This window comes from Schistocerca serialis, chromosome 3 (genome assembly GCF_023864345.2).
Source record: "Schistocerca serialis cubense isolate TAMUIC-IGC-003099 chromosome 3, iqSchSeri2.2, whole genome shotgun sequence".
Classification (NCBI taxonomy): domain Eukaryota; kingdom Metazoa; phylum Arthropoda; class Insecta; order Orthoptera; family Acrididae; genus Schistocerca; species Schistocerca serialis.
The window spans coordinates 208,785,432-208,807,225 of record NC_064640.1 but is presented as its reverse complement, the minus strand read 5'-3'; the positions used below and the strand labels follow the sequence as shown (position 1 = coordinate 208,807,225).

The window sequence follows — 21,794 nt, the reverse complement described above, 5'->3', positions numbered from 1 at the left end:
TAATTGTGTTTTAAATCGAAAAGATCAGTTACTAATTTTAATTTCTCAAGTGAACTAAAACAACTTGTTACTGGTTTAGAATTAAAGGATATATGGGAAATCAAATACCTAACCACTTTTGAGTTCACTTATGTCACTGCAACATCACGTAGCAGGATTGATAGACTATACATTTCTAAAAATCTTGAAACTTCCGTGACAAAAGTAGAAACCATTCCTACGTACTTTTCAGACCATTCAAGTGTCTTAGCTTGCATAAATCTAACAAGACAGCCGGTTCGCCGATTCAAGAATCAGTGGAATTTGAACACTTCCTTGTTAGTAAATCATGATTTAGAAGATCTGATTAAAGAAACATGGGCAATATGCCTGCGAGCCCGTAGTAGATATGCCACTGCTATTGACTGGTGGGTTAAAATGGCAAAGCCAAAGTTGAGGAAAGTTCTTATTCAATACAGTGCCCAGAGCGCTAGGGAAATGAAATCCACTATAGAGTATTACTATTCCGGAAGAAGAGCGTAAAGCTCCGCAGTAAAAACCGAACACTCGTCAGTAAGCCGAAATCTAATAGGGTGTAGCCAACAATATAGCCACTCCCGACACCAAAGGTGGTCTTGGAGCCGTCAGTGTAAATAAATGTGGCATCCTCCATTTGTGCGCATAGAGCAACAAATGGCGGACGATAAACTATAGGGGTATACTATCCTTGGGAAGCTGACAAACGTCACGGAGAAGGCAGGTCCGGGGGCGAAGCCAAAGTGGCGTCGTACCCCCATGTGTCAAGAAAGTTTTAGGAAATTGGAAGGAAAGGGAATGTAGCAAATGACGGAAGCCGACTCCTGGCGGTAGTCGAGAGGAAGGGCAGCCTGCATACCATAAATCCAAGGAGGCGTCGAAGAAAAGGCATGGGTCGGATGAGCAGGCATGGAAGACAGATGACTAGCGTAACGACTCAGAAGGACAGCTCGTAGATTGGACTGCGGAGGTTCAGCAGCCTCAGCGTAAAGGCTCTCCACGAGGCTAGTGCAAAAAGCTCCAGAAGCTAAACGTAATCCACAGTGGTGGACATAGTCTAGACGCCGATGAATAGACGGGCGTGCATAGGAGTAATCTATGCCTCCATAATTTCGAGCGCACTAAGGCGCTCCCCAGGAGGTACCGCTCAGAACACGGAGGGTGTTAAGGGATCGCTGACAGCGAGCCGAAACATATGAAACGTGGGAATACCAGCACAGTTTTCTGTCAAATATAAGTTCCAAGAATTTGGCGACGTCCGCGAAAGGAAGGGCGACAGGGCCTAGATCTAGGGAAGGCGGCTAATACTCCGCACGACGCCAAAAATTTACACAGACGGTTCTCAGTGCGAGAAAATCAGAAGCCGGTTTCGATGCTCTATGTGTGGAGGCGATCGAGACATCCTTGAACACGTCGTTCAAGAAGGCTGGTCCGTTGAGAGCTGTAGTAGATCGCAAAATCGTCGACAATGATCGGGAAGAAGATAATCCATAACTGGATTTATGGCGATAGCAAACATTACAACACTTAGCATGCAGCCCTGAGGCACCCTGTTTTCGTGGGAGAAGGTACAGGATAGAGTAGTGTTCATCCGCATCTTAAATGTGCGCTCTGTCATAAATCCACGGATGAAAAGGGGTAGCCGACCTCGAAACCCCAGGAAAACAGCGTGAGGAGGATGCCCCATCCAGATCAAGAAATATTACTACCATTTGGCGTTTCCAGAGAAAGTTGTTCGTGATATAAGTGGAGAGAGCAACAAGATGGTCAACTGTGGAACGATGCTTTTGGAAACCGCATTGGGCAGTGGTTAAAAGGTTTAAGGACTCCAGCCACAAGCCTAAACGGCAGTTTACCATACGCTCCAAAACCTCACAAACAATACTCGTGAGAGAGATTGGGCGATAGCTGGAGGGGAGATGTTTGTCCTTCCCAGGTTTCGGAACAGGAATGACGGTAGCTTCCCGCCATCTTCTGGGAAAGGTACTGTCGACCCAAAGACGGTCATAAAGGCAAAGGAGGTAGCACAGATTAGGGTATGATAGATGCAGCAACATTTGGACGCAGACGCCATCCGGTTCCGGAACAGAAGAGCGAGAAGAGGAGAGTGCATGTCTGAGTTCCCGAGTAGAAAAAACGCTTTTATAGCTTTCGCGATTTTGAGAGGAAAAAACAAGATGCCTCTCTTCCGCTACCCCTTTTTTTGGGAGAAAAGCTGATGGGTAGTTAGAAGAGCTCGAAATCTCAGCAAAGTGTCGACCCAATCCCAATGAGCTAGGTATTGCGATTGGGTTCACTAAGGTATCCTGCGCGACAGTTAGCCCAGAGATCGGGGAATAACCGGACGTGCCAGATAGCTGTCGAATTCGATTCCAAACAACCGATGAGGGAGTGAAGGTATTAAAGGAGCTGGTAAAGAAGTCCCAGCCTACCTGCTTGCTATCGCGTATGATGCGACGGCATCACGCACGTAACTGCTTAAAGCGGATACAGTTGGCCAACGTAGGAGGATGGCGGAAAACGAGAAGAGCATGTCTCCACTGACGTATTGCGTCACGGCATGCGTCGTTCCACCAAGGAACTTGGGGGGCGCCGGGGCAAAGGGGAGGTACGGGATATTGAACATTCCATGGCTGTAAGAATAACTTCCGTAACAATAATGACCTGATAGTCGATAGTAGGAAACTGACGGTCATCAAATGATGTTAGAGAGGAGAGAAGTGTCCAATTCGCTTGGGAGAACTTCCAGCGTCTAATGCACATAGATGGCAATCGTGGCTGTAATCGAAGGACACATGGGAAATGGTCGCTCGAGTGTGTATCAGCAAGAGCGAACCTTGGTGTACAAGGATGTGGAGATCCCCAAAGCAGGTGGTGGGCGTTGAACCACCAAATAGGGGGGTGGGGGATGACCAAGGAGATGAAGGAGATCGGCTCTTGTCATTGGTGTGGACGATGGAGTGTGTGGTATAAAGAGAGAAGGTGAATCCAGAAAGGGAAAGACGTACAGCGACAGCTTGGAAGGAACTGTGTAAGTGGATTGGGTGATAATGGATAGTATCATGGAAAAGAATCATAAGTCCCCCATGTGCTGGAACGCCGGCAAGAGAGGGGAGATCAAACTAGACTGATTGGAAACAAGGGAAGACAAAGTGATCATGAGGATGTAGCTTTGTTTCCTGTAGACAGAAGATGACCGGGGAGTATGATCGTAAGAGGATCGACAGTTCATCCCGATTGGAGCGAATTCCGCGGATATTCGAATGGATGATTGACGAAGGGTGGACGAAAAAAGGAAAAAATTTCACCACAGTTGCCGTCAACTCAGCGACTGCTGAGAGCAGGTAGCTGACGGTGTAGAATGGCATTCAGCCAGCGCCAGAAGATCCTGATCCATAGGTTGTTCGGGGGCAGCTCATGCCGCCAATGATCGGCTGGTTGATCGGCCGCCAGCGGCGCGTCTCGGCGACATGGAAGACGGCCGAGGACGGCTACCGCTGGGTGGCGCTGTAGAAGAGACACGTCGTGGCGGAGAAGGAGAGGAGCTGTGTTTCTTATGAGCCTTCTTGGAAGCAGGACGTTGAGATGGAAGCGGAGTGGAAGGTTGTTAGGTCTGGGTACGTAAGAAATCTTCATGAGTAGGCTCTTTCTTGGAAGTCCAGGCACACGATTTTGGGGCCCCTGATTTAGCAGGAGCCAATGAAGGTTGAGCCTTAGAGTGAGCGGGTGATAGTGGGGAGGTGGAACGGGCGATCTTTGGGCTGGCTGATCTGGCGACCGTGGCGCTAAAGGTGAGATCTCAAGTCTGCATGGCTACCACCTTAGTAGGTTGAGGAGAGGCGAGGACAGTGCTATATTTACCCACTGAGAGCACAGTGGGTTTTCTACTGGCGAATAACTTACGAGTAACAAAGGTAGACACCTTTTCCTTCACTCTGATTTCCTGTATAATTCGTTCATCTTTAAAAATAGGACAATCTCTAAAGGAAACAGCATGGTCGCCCATACAGTTGATGCAGCGAGGGGATGGGGGTGGACAGTCACCCTCATGGGCATCCCTGCCACTGGTAACGAATTTGGCTGTATTGGAACACGACTGGCTGGTATGATTAAACCTCTGATACCTGTAGCAATGCGTAGGGTAAGGGAGAGCTGAAATTATTTCATATCCCACTTTAATGGTCGATGGAAGTTAAGCTCTGTAAAATGTCAAGAAGAGAGTGTAGGTCAGTACCAATTCCTTTTCAACCCTTTTCATTACTCGATGTACGGCCGTTACTCTCTGATCGGACAGGTAATTTCGAATGTCCTCATTTGATAATCCGTCGAGTGATTGGATATAAACTACCCCGCGTGAGGAGTTTAACGTACAGTGCGCGTCCAGCTGGATAGGGAAGGTGTGTAGCAGTGTAGTTCGAAGCAATTTTTATGCCTGGAAGGCACTGTCTGTTTCTAACAACAAGGTGTCATTTTGTAACCAGGAACAAGACTTTACAGGACCTGTAATTGCATCGACACCTTTCTGAACAATGAAAGGATGTACTGTTGAGAAGTCTTGACCTTCCTCAGACTGAGAAACAACTAGGAACTTTGGTACTGAGGGAAGAATTTTCTGTGGTTGAGACTCATCTCGCTTTCTTTTGTGGGCAGAAGTTGTAGAAGTAGAAGAAACCATTGCGAAAGTATCCCCCATGATTACCGGCGTCTCTGATGGCGCGCTCGTTCCTAGTGGGAGCTCTCTCTGAGGGCACTCCCACCTTAGGTTTTTGTCCACACCTCAGGTCACACCTCCCGAGAAACGGACAGAGGGACCAATCGGCACATTTGGAAGGTACCAGCTCGGGTAATCACCCCTCCCTGGGCCTGGCCTTTACCAGGGGGTACGTACATGTCCTACTTGTCTACCCAGGGCGGGGAATTATGCGTTACCCCGTCACCGGCTACGTGTGGGAACGCGTTGGATGGGCTTCAGACACGCAACGGGAGGAAAGAAAGAGAAAGGGAGGAACAAAGAAAAGGAACGAAGAGAAGAATTCTCAAACGCCACAGCGGAGAAGAAGGTAAAGAGTAGAATCAAGGAAAAGAGGACAAAGTAAGGAGGACAAAGTAAAGACAGAGACTGTCCATGATAGAGATAAAAGAAGAGATACGATGTCATACATTCACAAGCGTCTGTTTCCGGATGTAGGAGCAAAACATACTCTCAAAGAGAGGTAGAAGGGGAATAGAAGGGGCGAGGGGGGAGGGGGGGGGGAGATCGGGGATAGGGAGGGATGTGGAAAGGGAAGGTATGCAGCTGGGAAAGGAAAGAGAGCTGCACTAGCTCGGGGTCTCGTGCTCGCCATGCGCATATCCACAAAAGAGTTGTGGAGCCCCTGGGCGTCCAGCAGTCTGGGCACACTTTCAAAACATTCCTCAACGCTATAGTTACACGCAGTGTACAAGAAACGGAAGAGTAAGAGTTGCACAACCAACTCCACAGCCAAGGATTGGATGAACACGGAACTCCAGTACGTTTCAGTCTTCAGATAGTTTCATCTTTACAATAATTAGACCACTATAAAAAACACAAGTACCAGGTAAGTTGAAAAATAAAGACGTAACTCAGAAAAACTTACGATTTACACAAATGTTTCCTTTGGATCTACTAGATGTATTAAAACTGATGAAAATTCTATGTTGGCAGAATGTCTGAGAGAAATCTGACTGAACTGGAACTGTACTTCCAGATCTTTCTTGTAGAATAGTTAACTAAGCATGAAAATAATTGTTCACCGCGGCAGTGTTCTCATGTATCAGTTCAATGTATCCTCATTAGGGATGTATAAGCAGCTCCACGACTCCGTAACCTCCCCAGTTTTATCACTGAAGTACACTTCAGCTCATCTCCTTTCAAGCATGACTGCTAAGATTCACAAGAGTTTCACGGCCAATTACTTAAATATCTAAATTAGGTACTGTGGAAAATGAAATGTCGAATAGTGAACTTGGTACACACCTATGGCTCGCTACTATGTTGCTCATCTGCTAAAGACGTTCGAGGTTCAGCGAAAGACGCTGCTAATCAGTATTTTTCTCTTTGTTTGATATAATTTGATCTTATTGTACAACGAAAACTAAATGTGTCGTCATGAGGCGATATCCACGTAAAATTCCACTTGTGTCATTGAAACTTGAAATCGCCGACGGAATCAAAACGTGTCCAGTGCAACAAAGATACTCTTCAGTGCATCGTCTGACAATGTGACACCACTGACAAGAACCAACTAATCCATACATGCAGGGTGTCAGGAGCATATGTGGTGATATTTTTACTGATGAGAGGGCAGTGTACTGAACTGAAGCAAAGAGGATGTGAAAGTGCCCTAATCCGGTGCGCTTCAAGATTGCTTGGGTTTTTGCCATTATGTGTGCAGGAGTACTGTCATGTTAAAAAGCTGCTATGCCAACCTACACTTGCTGTTTTCTTTAATTCTTGCAAAAAGTTTATGGAGACATAACCCAGCATCCTAGTCTACTGTTACTGTCCTGTCACTACCTTAGAGAGGTTTCTGTCAAGTTTCATACGAACAACACACCAAAGAACATTACTATAGGGGGTCACATTGCATAAGCAGTTTCAAAAAAATATTTGACACGTTGAGAGTCCTGACTAAAAAGCTGTATTAGACTAATCCATATATATGGGGTGTTCGGGGTATATGTGCCGATATTTTTATTTGGAACTGAGAACAACGTACTGAACATTAATGCATATGTGTTTACTTCATTTGCAGACCAATAATTATAGCTATTAGAAGTTATATGCGTTTAGGTTGGTTAGTATCTGCAAGTGCATGTGGTAAGAGCAAGAGCAAGCCATTACTGTTTATTTACGCCTGGGCAGCCGGCCTGGCGCTGAAGTATGGATAAAAAATGGTTCAAATGGCTCTGAGCACTATGGGGCTTAACATCTGAGGTCATCAGTCCCCTAGACTTAGACCTACTTAAATCTAAATAACCTAAGGACGTCACACACACCCATGCCCGATGCAGGATTCGAACCTGCGACCGTAGCAGCAGCGCGGTTCCGGACTGAAGTGCCTGGAACCGCTCGGTCACAGCGGCCGGTGAAGTATGGATACATGGACACAAAACAGTCTATACTGACAGGTGTAGTCTGCATAGTGGTGCAGTTACAACTGTGTAGAAAACATCAGGTAGTAAATTATGTGCCGTGTTTGCAGTGAGACTCTTAGACGCTGACGAAAAACAACCGACACACAGAAGTGATTAAGGTACGAAGAATCACAGTATGTGCACTTACACTCTTAATGCCCCTTATTATAAAAATGTGTGTATGTTCCATATCTCCTCCTAAACTACTGGGCTCATTTCAACCAAACTTAGTACACATGTCACTTACTGTCTAGAAAGAATCGCTGTGGGGCTAAGAATCACCTGCTGATCAAAGGGGTGGGACTGGAGGGGGGGGGGGGGGGCTGAAAAAGAAGTGTAGCCGGTTATGCACAAACACTCAGGCTTTATTCATCCATTATTTGAGAATGAGAGAACTTAGTGACTTGCAACAAATATTATACATAATTTCAAACCTTAACAGAACTTTTACACGTTGATAACTCTTACAAAATGGTGAAAGGGGTAAAAGTTTATCGTTTACTACATTTTCGCTGTATATGTAGTAAAACTGTCGCATTAGGAATGAAGTTTTAATGTATTACTTCTTCCCTACTAACTTTATTCGCGACTCATTTCGCAGTTAGTATCCAGATATGCCGCTGAATGTATCTACAAAATTATATTATTATACGACTCATTGAACGACGTGAAAACGAAACTGCAGGGTGAAATTTGTTAGAGATACACGTGAAACATGTGTACAAATATGTGTGAAATATACACTCCTGGAAATGGAAAAAAGAACACATTGACACCGGTGTGTCAGACCCACCATACTTGCTCCGGACACTGCGAGAGGGCTGTACAAGCAATGATCACACGCACGGCACAGCGGACACACCAGGAACCGCGGTGTTGGCCGTCGAATGGCGCTAGCTGCGCAGCATTTGTGCACCGCCGCCGTCAGTGTCAGCCAGTTTGCCGTGGCATACGGAGCTCCATCGCAGTCTTTAACACTGGTAGCATGCCGCGACAGCGTGGACGTGAACCGTATGTGCAGTTGATGGACTTTGAGCGAGGGCGTATAGTGGGCATGCGGGAGGCCGGGTGGACGTACCGCCGAATTGCTCAACACGTGGGGCGTGAGGTCTCCACAGTACATCGATGTTGTCGCCAGTGGTCGGCGGAAGGTGCACGTGCCCGTCGACCTGGGACCGGACCGCAGCAACACACGGATGCACGCCAAGACCGTAGGATCCTACGCAGTGCCGTAGGGGACCGCACCGCCACTTCCCAGCAAATTAGGGACACTGTTGCTCCTGGGGTATCGGCGAGGACCATTCGCAACCGTCTCCATGAAGCTGGGCTACGGTCCCGCACACCGTTAGGCCGTCTTCCGCTCGCGCCCCAACATCGTGCAGCCCACCTCCAGTGGTGTCGCGACAGGCGTGAATGGAGGGACGAATGGAGACGTGTCGTCTTCAGCGATGAGAGTCGCTTCTGCCTTGGTGCCAATGATGGTCGTATGCGTGTTTGGCGCCGTGCAGGTGAGCGCCACAATCAGGACTGCATACGACCGAGGCACACAGGGCCAACACCCGGCATCATGGTGTGGGGAGCGATCTCCTACACTGGCCGTACACCACTGGTGATCGTCGAGGGGACACTGAATAGTGCACGGTACATCCAAACCGTCATCGAACCCATCGTTCTACCATTCCTAGACCGGCAAGGGAACTTGCTGTTCCAACAGGACAATGCACATCCGCATGTATCCCGTGCCACCCAACGTGCTCTAGAAGGTGTAAGTCAACTACCCTGGCCAGCAAGATCTCCGGATCTGTCCCCCATTGAGCATGTTTGGGACTGGATGAAGCGTCGTCTCACGCGGTCTGCATGTCCAGCACGAACGCTGGTCCAACTGAGGCGCCAGGTGGAAATGGCATGGCAAGCCGTTCCACAGGACTACATCCAGTATCTCTACGATCGTCTCCATGGGAGAATAGCAGCTGCATTGCTGCGAAAGGTGGATGTACACTGTACTAGTTCCGACATTGTGCATGCTCTGTTGCCTGTGTCTATGTGCCTGTGGTTCTGTCAGTGTGATCATGTGATGTATCTGACCCCAGGAATGTGTCAATAAAGTTTCCCCTTCCTGGGACAATGAATTCACAGTGTTCTTATTTCAATTTCCAGGAGTGTATATAACATATGTGTATGGAGACAAAGCTGTGGTTAAAAAGCTCCTTCTAAACCCATGGATCGTTTTCAAACAAATTTGGCATACATATTACTTACTATCTGGAAAGAAATACGGTGGGGGTAAGAATCAGCAACATACTATTGGGGTGGGGGTGATAATGTGGAGAGAAAAATGAGAAGGAGATGAAGAGCCACAAGAGGAAAGAGAACGTTGATACATATGAGGGAGGGAGATAGACAAAACTGGCGGAGGGGTGGGGGGGGGGGGGGGAGGAGGAGAGGAAATGGGACAGATAATGGGCTAATAAGCCTGGAATGAATGCATACCCACATACCCGGCAACTCAAGGTACTCATTTAGTCTACAATGCTTGTCAGCAATCATACCAAGCCCCTTCAGTCCGGCTTTGCCTTAATGTTCAATAGCAGTCTCCACTGATTTATATGGTATATCTCATGCAAGCTAACTGCTGTTGAAGCGCACTGGCAGACTCTCATTGGGGAGAATAGCGGTTCAAATCCCTGTCCGACTGTTCAAATTAAACCGCTTAGGGAAAATGTTGAGATGATTCATTCGGACATGAGACGATCGACTTTCTTACTCTGCCTTCCCCAATCCGAGTTCATGTTCCGCCTCGAATGACCTCGTCATCGATGGCGTATTAAACGCTAATTTTTCTCCCTTTCTACTGCAGAAAAATTGAAATATACACCACGACTACGCTCTTATAACACCTGCAAACTGTTCCCAGGCTTTGGATATTATAACAAACTGTTTTCATGCTCAAATGAAAGTTACTGTGCAGGGTGTTCCATAGGTGTGGAACCATCCTTCTAAAACCATAAAGAGGTGGAAAAACAGAAATTTAAAGTCAATCTGTGAGTCTAAATTACCAACATCGCGGTCATTTTGGAAGCCACCGTCCTGGACGCAACTCGTAATTTTGAGATGGAAATGGGGTCATGTGTCATTTCGGATAGACAGAAAATTACACTATAAAAAGAATGGTGCTTTCCATGTCAGCATAATTATTCATTACGTAAAAGCTGATGGAGTTAACACAAGCCGAACGCATTCAGATCGTCCTGATATCGGGAGAGAGACACACCAATATTATCACAGAGGATTTCAACCCACGTTGCACAAATAGACTACCTGTTACCAACAATGTGGTTGTGACGTTACGAGATGTCGGCTCGCGGAGCAAGAGGCATTGAAGTGTGCTTTAACAGCTCACGGGAATCGGACGACTGCATGAGGAATGCAGGAAGGCTCGTGGCTTGACACCTGATGAAAGGATTGTCCCGAGACCTCAGCGTGCGTTCTCTGCTGAAGGCTGGAGTCGACTCAGCGGCAGCTAAGGTGGTAACGAAATGAAATATGAATATAATTTCAACAAAACAACGTTACAAACCCCACAAATATGATACAGTAAAGTCAAGTACACCCGAAAACCAGCGGCGAGAGATGATTTCTGTTTCAAACATGATTCTAAGGTAAATATTAAGAAAGACAATTGGTTTTAATTAAAATAGATAATAAATTAATAACAACCACTGGAGCGATCTGATCATATGAAGTGTCAAATGAAAGCTGACGACGTTAGCAAACACCACCAGAATCTATTTTTCACGTCATTCATACACTGAGGCAAGCTGTGTTGCATATAGTACGGAATAGCGATTAGCGTCACTGACTGGCCTCCTGCGGGTCGATAGTTGAAGTCCAGTCTCCCACAAATATTTGTTGTTTAGTTTTTACCTTTTCTGAGAGGTTCTTGATATTTCTAATGTTTGTATATTCTAGATTATTCTATGCTTGTATAAATAGCAGCACTCTTCATACAGGAGGTTGTTCTGTCTGTACATTGATGTTCATAATAAACTTGTTTTCAGCGCTACGTCAGTGATGACAAACGATCCGGTTTTGGGATTGATTGTGGATAAGATGGAGATGTCAGGGATTCAAAACCTTTACATCTTCTTAGGTCCAATTAGATAACGCATAGCCGTGACCTACGTGGACAGGAATCTGAATATAAGCTGTACATCACTCCCAGTGACCGTATATTCAGGAGAGCAGTGAATTTCAAAACAGCAGTAAGTCAGATACACATTAGGAATCCATCAGCGTTTTCCAGAAACGTTGGTCAGATCCCACCGAGATGTCTGAAAGGATTCGACTGAGGTGAGATGTGTATGGACAATGTGTGCTTTTGCTTAGACGGTACAGCCATGCAGTGGTTTGAGAACAGCGAAGAGAAGCTCAACAACTGGGATAGTTCCAGGTCTAACTGAAGAAAATATTTGGTGATAGTCCAGTTAGCTGAAGAACGATTAAAGAACAGAGGAAACGATACGGTCTTACATAAAGAATTTTTTGGCTCTATGCCAGATTGTGAATCCGAATATGACAGAAACCGATAAAATCTCACAGCTGATGAAAGGAGTCGCAGAGGACATGTACACAGCTCTTCTGGTAAAGCAGGTCTCAACGATAGAGGAATTCATCAAGTGGTGCTAGCGTATAGAGTAAATGCAACAGAAACGAATCGGACAGAAGAAATATGACCGACTGCAGCATGTGTTCTCTATGGACCACCATGACCTCGTTCTTTTTATATGCCAGGTACTAGAGAAGAGATACAGCAGTTCATGGCAGCCAGAGCTGTCGGGCCGAGTAAGCAAGAGAGAGCAGCTGTGGATGTCGACCTCTTGCATCAGGAGGTAATGGAAAAGAAGTGCAGGCTATCAATCTGTACCACCAGTCTCCGTCATCAATCGAATGCGCCATGAAGAATGAATACGGCCAACACGGACTTACGCTGCAGCCGTCAAATGACGACGCAGCATCCGACCAACGAAGGTACAACTAACGCCTCCGCCAAATATATGGCCCCATCAAAGAACAGGCGTTTGGAGGATGGAGAACAACACGCCAGTATGTTTCACAGTGGAAACCATGGACACGTTGGATTCTACTGCAGAGAAAGAAGACGAGTGTTCGACGATTATTACGCCTCAAGACGTCAACTTTCACAACAGTCCTGTTCGCGCTGGTCATCTACAGACGGTTATACTCGTCATTGGAACAAAGCCCAACGCCGTCCTCTGGACGAAGTCACTCCCCAACACGCCATAACTGTTCCCGTCGCTGGACAGAGGTTCCAATCGCTCTCTTAGCCACCTAATTCAGGAAAACTAAGCGAAGCGATCATCTATGGAGGTGGGGCGTCCACGGATGAAAATTCTCCTTGGATGAGAGTTACAATCTCATACACATCATCATCGCAGCCGAAGCTGTCCTGGAGCTAGTCGACTCATCGGCTTCTTTTTCTGTAATGTGAAATGCTTATCGTTGCCAGCTAAAGAAGATTATGTTCCGTGATACGAAAGCGATTGTGCTTAACCCTAGCAATACAAATGCATTTTCCACAGAGCGTAATACGAAGGGGTGGGATACTTATGCGCACCACAAAAAAAAATCGTTAGTTGTTGTTAACTTTTATTAACAACAATCTTTTTAAATAAGTACTAATGTGTAAGTAAGGTCCACAACATGAAAATTTATTTTATCACAATCTTAGCAATATCAGGACATGTTCCGTAATGTGTACACGACCACCAGAAAAAGTTTTAAAAAATTCAATTTCCGTTAATTGTCGTTGATTTAATTCACGACGTACTTTTTGAAGATATGTAAGATGTGTAAGAAGGGTCCTGATCTTGAAAATATGAATATGACATTTGCTGTAAAAAGTCTCATTCACTACTAAAATTTAAAATTTCCTGTGAAGTTTTACTGCAGAATTTAGAACAATTACGGAACCTGGTAATAATTAAAAGCCACAGATTTCTTTGGTATTTTAAAGTATAAAATACTTGACTATATTACAATAGTTTCAGAAGGTGGGCATGAAGCACCCCTTCCCTCCTTGGTATTGTGAAGTTTAATGTCACAACTGTGTAATACACCCAGACAACAGTAAGTAAAACATGTTACAAGAATAACTGTCAATGGCAGAACACAGGCCCTCGAATTTATTGTTTTGACAGAATGTAGTCATAACTTTATTCTAGGCTGGGACTTACTGTAGGCAGCTCAAGAAGCCACAGACAGTGGAAGAGCAGAGCTACAGATTGAGGAAACTATTACAACAAGCTCGCATAAAATGACTGCTCTGGGTAACCGCTTTCCACTGAGAACGTTGTTATCCAACTGTCATCTACGAGACGAGTTCCAATCATCGATCTAGAAACCCAGTTAAACTGTGAAACTTTTGTCGATTGCAGAAAGATACTCAGGCTCACAAAATACACTCCTGGAAATTGAAATAAGAACACCGTGAATTCATTGTCCCAGGAAGGGGAAACTTAATTGACACATTCCTGGGGTCAGATACATCACATGATCACACTGACAGAACCACAGGCACATAGACACAGGGAACAGAGCATGCACAATGTCGGCACTAGTACAGTGTATATCCACCTTTCGCAGCAATGCAGGCTGCTATTCTCCCATGGAGACGATCGTAGAGATGCTGGATGTAGTCCTGTGGAACGGCTTGCCATGCCATTTCCACCTGGCGCCTCAGTTGGACCAGCGTGCGTGCTGGACGTGCAGACCGCGTGAGACGACGCTTCATCCAGTCCCAAACATGCTCAATGGGGGACAGATCCGGAGATCTTGCTGACAAGGGTAGTTGACTTACACCTTCTACAGCACGTTGGGTGGCACGGGATACATGCGGGCGTGCATTGTCCTGTTGCAACAGCAAGTTCCCTTGCCGGTCCAGGAATGGTAGAACGATGGGTTCGATGACGGTTTGGGTGTACCGTGCACTATTCAGTGTCCCCTCGACGATCACCAGTGGTGTACGGCCAGTGTAGGAGATCGCTCCCCACACCATGATGCCGGGTGTTGGCCCTGTGTGCCTCGGTCGTATGCAGTCCTGATTGTGGCGCTCACCTGCACGGCGCCAAACACGCATACGACCATCATTGGCACCAAGGCAGAAGCGACTCTCATCGCTGAAGACGACACGTCTCCATTCGTCCCTCCATTCACGCCTGTCGCGACACCACTGGAGGCGGGCTGCACGATGTTGGGGCGTGAGCGGAAGACGGCCTAACGGTGTGCGGGACCGTAGCCCAGCTTCATGGAGACGGTTGCGAATGGTCCTCGCCGATACCCCAGGAGCAACAGTGTCCCTAATTTGCTGGGAAGTGGCGGTGCGGTCCCCTACGGCACTGCGTAGGATCCTACGGTCTTGGCGTGCATCCGTGCGTCGCTGCGGTCCGGTCCCAGGTCGACGGGCACGTGCACCTTCCGCCGACCACTGGCGACAACATCGATGTACTGTGGAGACCTCACGCCCCACGTGTTGAGCAATTCGGCGGTACGTCCACCCGGCCTCCCGCATGCCCACTATACGCCCTCGCTCAAAGTCCGTCAACTGCACATACGGTTCACGTCCACGCTGTCGCGGCATGCTACATGTGTTAAAGACTGCGATGGAGCTCCGTATGCCACGGCAAACTGGCTGACACTGACGGCGGCGGTGCACAAATGCTGCGCAGCTAGCGACATTCTACGGCCAACACCGCGGTTCCTGGTGTGTCCGCTGTGCCGTGCGTGTGATCATTGCTTGTACAGCCCTCTCGCAGTGTCCGGAGCAAGTATGGTGGGTCTGACACACCAGTGTCAATGTGTTCTTTTTTCCATTTCCAGGAGTGTAAATCAATATACCAACCATGAGCAAAAGCACTGGAGTTGATTAAGCAGAATTTTGTATCACTAATTGTCACGAGTAGCCACAATTCATGCAGTGGAGGAAGCTACTCTTGAGATGATAGGATCTGATCAGACCAAGGAACAATGCTGGCGAGGGTTAACCATTCTGCACAACTTTCGGACGCTTTCAAATACGTAGTGTAGGAAAGAGAGACCAATTATCCGACAGTAAAACACATCAACACTGGGTATCATCCACCAATTAGGTTGCACTAGTATAGCATGTCGCCGACTGAACGATGCACAATTTGTGTTGAAGTGGAGAAGATGCTACAAGATAACATCACTGAACCTTCAGAGAGTCCTTGGTGCTTTCCTGTGGAGGAACAGCAGATGGCGTTTCTGCGTCAACTACTGACAACTGAAGAAAATCACGAAAAAGATACTACCCAATGCCGTGGGTTAATAGTATCATAGACTGCCTGAAAAGAGCAATGTATTTTTGAATTATGGGCATGTAGGCAGGTTACTGGCAAATGGCGGTTGACGATGTTGACCAGGAAAAGGCTGCCTTCACACCATCTGATGGCGTCTATGAGTTTAAAGTTATGCCGTTTGGATTGCGTAACACTGTAACAACCTTCGAACGTGTGATGAACAACCTATTCCGACACCTTAAATGGATGATGAGTCTTCGTTATCTGGATAACATAGTAATTTTTTCGATGACATTTGAAGAACATCTAATCGTTTTGAAGTGTGCTCAGACTGCAGGTCTCCACCTCATTGCGAGAAATTGCTTCTTCATCGCCCAAAAAATAAAAAATCTAGGGGTACCTAATTGGATTCCATTCCGATCCAGAGAAAATGAGAGCAGTCTCAGATTTGTTGACTCCTCGGCACATACGTGATGTGAATGGGCTCGTACTACTGGCGATTCTTAAAGAACTTCTGTACCAAGGCACGTCCCTTTACAAGAACTATTGCAGAGAAACGACAAATTTTCGTGGAACAAGGTGCAAGAAAAATATTTCGGTGTCATTCATCTGGTGCTAACATCTTCTCCAGTCTTAGCACCGTATTATGAGAATGCAGAGACGGATATTCACATCGAAGATAACGATTATAGGATACGTGAAGTTCTAGTGCAAATTCAGGAAGGTGCTGTAAAGGTGATAGCTTATGCTTACAGAGTACTCTCCAAGTCCGAGATGCGTACACCACAACCGAGAAAGAGCGACTTGCAATTGTTTGACAGTTAAAACTTTTCTGCTGTATTTACTTGCAAACCATTCATTAATGAGATGGACCACCATTCTCTATGCTGACTCACTAGCCTGAAGGATCCGTCAGGTCAGCTGACGAGATGGGCACTGAGGCTTCAGGAGTCGACATCACGGTGTTATACAAAAACGGACGTAAACACATGAAAACTGATTGACTTTCAAGAAATCCTTTGGTGGAACACAATAGCGTGTGTGAAATCTCAGTTACCGCTGTGTTAAATGACACTGCTGCTCAACAGAGGGAGGATCCAGCAATTTAAGAAGGAGGGACCGACCGACCAAAGAAGAATTCCAATTACTAAACGGAACATTGTACAAGAGGAACTATGGTCCCTTGAGGTGGAAATGGTTTCTCGCCATTCCAGCTCATCTACAGAAAGCTGTCCTGAAGTATTTCGACGATGCTGCAGCATGTGGTCACCTGGAACTATTCAACACCACAGAGAGAATCAGAGAGAGGTATCACTGGCCAGGCTTCCGTCGATCCGATAGACGCTGTGTGGGCAACTGCTTGGAATGTCTGCGACCAAAGCACATTTCACGATGACCTCTGTGGCATCTGATACCAATACTGCCTGCTGCAGCGCCATTCCATCGGACTGAAATCGACCTGTTGTGGAGGTTTTTGAAGTTGACAAGTGGGAATCAATGGATAATAGTCTGCACTGACTACCTCAATCGCTATGCTGGCACCAAAGCTGTGTTGTTGGCTGAAACTTCTCACATTTGCTAGGTTCCTTGTGGAAGACATCATTTTGAACCACAGAGCACCATGTATGATCATCTCTGACCGTGATAAAGTTTTCCAGCCGATACTAGTAGAACATAAACGTAAAATCCACTCAGGGATTAGGCCTTAGACTGTTCTGACTAGCCAACTGCTACCTACAAGGTAGTACAAGGATCGACCTATGATTGTGAGACATGTGATCAGCATGTCGTTAGTCCCTCCAGCTTTTATTACCATTAGATGAATCCTGATGATTCTATTGGTTCTTTGTTCAAGCAGCTCCCTATTTGGGCTCACAAGGGCGGAGTGGATCCTGTACAAGACCTCCCTATCTCAGAAAAATATCTTGGGAGGTACTGGAAATCGAATCCAGCTCCTTCGGCATTGAAGGTAGTAACACTAACCATTTGGCTATGGAGGCAGTTCGGGACTAGTATCAGAGGTAATTTTAGGTTGCGACATTACCCTCAGGGTGACAACTGCCTACCATCAACAGACAAATGGCCTTAATATCATGTTGGCCGATGTGCTCTCGATGTACGTTGATGTCCAACAATATAACTGTGGTACAATGCTGCCCATTATGACATTCGCATATAACACAGTGAAGGAAGGCACTACAGTTCTTTCCGCTTCCCAGTCACGAGGCTGAAACAACAATGTATGCACTTGCGATTTTTTCTAGTTAATACCCAGAATGACCACGTGATACACTTCATCATCAGGACCGAAGAAGCAAGGCAGCTGGGTTGCATACTGTACGTGGACGCCCACGAAAACAACTGAGAGAGCTATACCGCCAAGAGCCGGACAATGAGATACATAGGGACTGTGGGACTATCGGAAAAGTAACTAAAATGCTACTTTCGGCCATATCGTGTACTCCGTCACATGTCAGATGTCACATATGAAGTCGAGGATTATGACCCTTCATCAAGAAGACAATAGCGCAGAGACGTATTTCATGTCCTCCATATGAAATAATACTGCCGTCCAGAGGTGCAGATCGACGATGGGCCTTCATGTTCAAAGAAACTGAGTTCCTTCTTGATGATTACGAAGCTTCAGCGGTAGGGGCTCTTGGGTTAAATTTCCCGGTAGCACACCACACCAAAGTTGACTTGGAATGGCGCGTAGTACAACCAGATGGAGCGCCATTTCATCTTGGCTCCATGGCCAGAAAACCATTACTGCCATAAGGAAAACCCAAGATAATGGGTGGGCCACCTAAACTGCATACCAGGTCCCTATTTAATCTGAGCTGATGTAGGAGCTGAGCTGCTGGTGAATTCTTTGTGCATTGTTGAACCTTTGCCTGAAAATGAAGAACTAAATAGTGTGAAATGTTTTGCATGGCGTAGTTTATCCTATGCGCAGTAAATCAAAGGAGGCAAAGTAATGCTGTTAGTACTCATAATTTTAAACTGAAATGCTTGCAGCTAATTTATACGGGGTGTTACAAAAAGGTACGGACAAACTTTCAGGAAACATTCCTCACACACAAAGAAAGAAAATATGTTATGTGGACATGTGTCCGGAAGCGCTTACTTTCCATGTTAGAGCTCATTTTCTTACTTCTCTTCAAATCACATTAATCATGGAATGGAAACACACAGCAACAGAACGTACCAGCGTGACTTCAAACACTTTGTTACAGGAAATGTTCAAAATGTCCTCCGTTAGCGAGGGTACATGCATCCACCCTCCGTCGCATGGAATCCCTGATGCGCTGATGCAGCCCTGGAGAATGGCGTATCACAGCCGTCCACAACACGAGAGTCTCTACATTTGGTACCGGGGATGCGTAGACAAGAGCTTTCAAATGCCCCCATCAATGGAAGTCAAGAGGGTTGAGTTCAGGAGAGCGTGGAGGACACGGAATTGGTCCGTGCTCCCTAAGACGCCGATCAATTGCTTCGAATTTCATCCTGTCGGGACACCTTCGTTCTGGAAATCTGTCTCGATACAAACGTACCGCGCCACGGCTATTGCCCCGTGCTAATCTATACATCAAATGGGCATCTGCCAACTCCGCATTTGTAAACATTGCACTGACTGCAAAACTACGTTCGTGATGAACACTAACCTGTTGATGCTACCTACTGATGTGCTTGATGCTAGTACTGTAGAGCAATGAGTCGCATGTCAACACAAGCACCAAAGTCAACATTACCTTCCTTCAATTGGGCCAACTGGCGGTGAATCGAGGGAGTACAGTACATACTGACGAAACTAAAATGAGCTCTAACATGGAAATTAAGCGTTTCCAGACACATGTCCACATAACATCTTTTCTTTATTTGTGTGTGAGGAATATTTCCTGAAAGTTTGGCCGTACCTTTTTGTAACACCCTGTATGTATTAGATGAAGTCGAATTGGACATGGATTTCACATCACACTAGGACAGTCTGTCAGTGTGGCTGCATTAAGGGAAAAAATAGCACATGTAGAGAGACTGGACAAGGAGGACATAAAGAAACTGTTAGAAGAATAAACAGAATCCTTTGATCCTTTTGGACCCCTGCCTGTCATGCCACTAATTCAACATTATATCACCACTAGAAGTGAAGTGTCTGGCTATAAGAACCAGAGGCCCACAGCAACTACAGCCTAACATGGTAGAGTTTATAAGTTAACAACTTTAAGATGAGCTTAGAGAAACAAGTAAAAGCGCCATTGTCATCACCCCCAAAGAAAATCACCAGATGGCAGAAAAGCATGATGTGACTGCTGTTGTTCGAACCAGAAAGCTATATCAGATACCTACCTCGTGCGAAATATAACAAAAACACTAGATAATCTGGGCCAGCGTCATTATTTTACAGCTGTGCACCTAGGAAGTGAGGACAATCGATTAGAGGTAGTGCTGGAAGAACGTCTGAAAACATCATTCTAAATCCCCTTTGGTCACTATCAATATAGTCGCATGACTTTTTGGATGAAAGGCGTCCAAGCTACTTTCTGGCAACTAGTAAATGGTGTTTTGCAAGGAATAATACCAAAGCAAAGTGTGGTCTGTTTGGATGATATAACTGCGTTCACCAAAGATATCCAGCAGCATTGGCGTGTTTGTGCGAAGTTCAAATGGTTCAAATGGCTCTGAGCACTATGGGACTCAACTGCTGAGGTCATTAGTCCCCTAGAACTTAGAACTAGTTAAACCTAACTAACCTAAGGACATCACACACATCCATGCCCGAGGCAGGATTCGAACCTGCGACGGTAGCGGTCTCGCGGTTCCAGACTGCAGCGCCAGAACCGTGCTGCCACTTCGGCCGGCTGTGCGAAGTTTTTGGTCGTTTATGTGCAGTATGGTTAACACTTAGTCTGGAAAAATGCCATTCCGTTCTGTAGGAAGTCTATTACTTAGCCCATATAGTCGGCCAACATGGTGTATGCACCAATCAACACCTTGGTTATCCAACAAAAATTTTTCTGACACCCACAGTACAGGAATTACAATCATTTTCAGTCTCGCAAATTTTTATCGGAAATTCGCTCCAAAATTTGCTGAAATTACCAGACACTTCAACTAATTATTGAAAAAAAGAATAAAGTTTCATTGGTCATCCGATTGTAAAGCAGAATATATAGAACTAAAAGATTTACGAACGTATAGTCCTCTTCTTGCCGTTTCTGATTACCTGGAACAGTTTATAGTGTTGTGTAACTCTTGCAGTTTTGCCTTAGTGTATTTGAAGTCAGGGGATATGTGGACAAGGCCACCACACAGCATATGCATCCAGACAACTTAACAGAGCAGAAAAGAATTATTCAGCAAGTGAGTGAGAAGTACTTGCCTTAATATATAGAACAACTCATTTCCCATGTTATTTATACTGATAACTTTTTAAAGTAATAACTGATTATACAGCACGCAACTGGCTATTAGGACAGACGATCTCAGACACAAAATACGTGCCGTGGAATGCCCTTGCATACCTGAGGATTATTGAAACGAAGCACAGAGCACTGACCCAGATTATCACCAGTTCTCCAGACAGCCATTATTCTGCACAGAAAATGAAGTGCTGTGGAGAAAGACGAGATATGTATTATCAAAGTTATGAAATGAGGTACTGAGGCAAGCGAATCACTTGATTTTAGCCAGACACACTAGTCGAAGGCCAATTGAATGCAGAGAAGCGCAACATTACTGGTGGGGAACACAGACAGGATGTCGATCGTACATCAATAATTGTATTCTTTGCGCACAAAGGGCTATGTTCAGTTCCTAAAGTATTATGTTAAAAAGGTTACCCTAGGTAGATAAGCCATTTCAAATGACTGGAATGGATATCCACGGGCCAGTTGCGTAAACATCAGTAGGAAACAATAATTGATCGTTTCTCATGTTCCGTTTCTATGATAGCCATACTAAATCAGCAGACAGAAACAGTAGCATAGGCGGTGGCTGACCAGCACATACTAAAATTCAGAATGCCTGAAATAATAATAACTGACCAAGGTTTGGAGTTTATTTTTTGGAAATTAAAAAGCTTCAGACCAGTGCTTTAGACCCACAGACAAACGGTGGAATGGAGAGTCCATCGTATGATTGCAAAAATTCTAAGCTACTACAGTAACCCATATCAGAATGGCTGACCCACTAGTTCTGTACGTCACGGGAGTATATAATTCGAAAGTCCACGAAAGCATAGGGCAATGCCCTTATGAGGTGGTTTTTGGCCAGAAGATGCCTTCG

The 21,794-nt window shown here is 45.8% G+C and overlaps 1 protein-coding gene across 1 annotated transcript in view; it reads right to left on the bottom strand.

Annotated features, from left to right (window-relative positions):
* LOC126470751 (ras and EF-hand domain-containing protein-like) overlaps positions 1-21,794 on the bottom strand; it is a 379,970-nt gene that overhangs the window by 248,065 nt on the left and 110,111 nt on the right. The gene's annotated exons all lie outside the window — the stretch shown is intronic.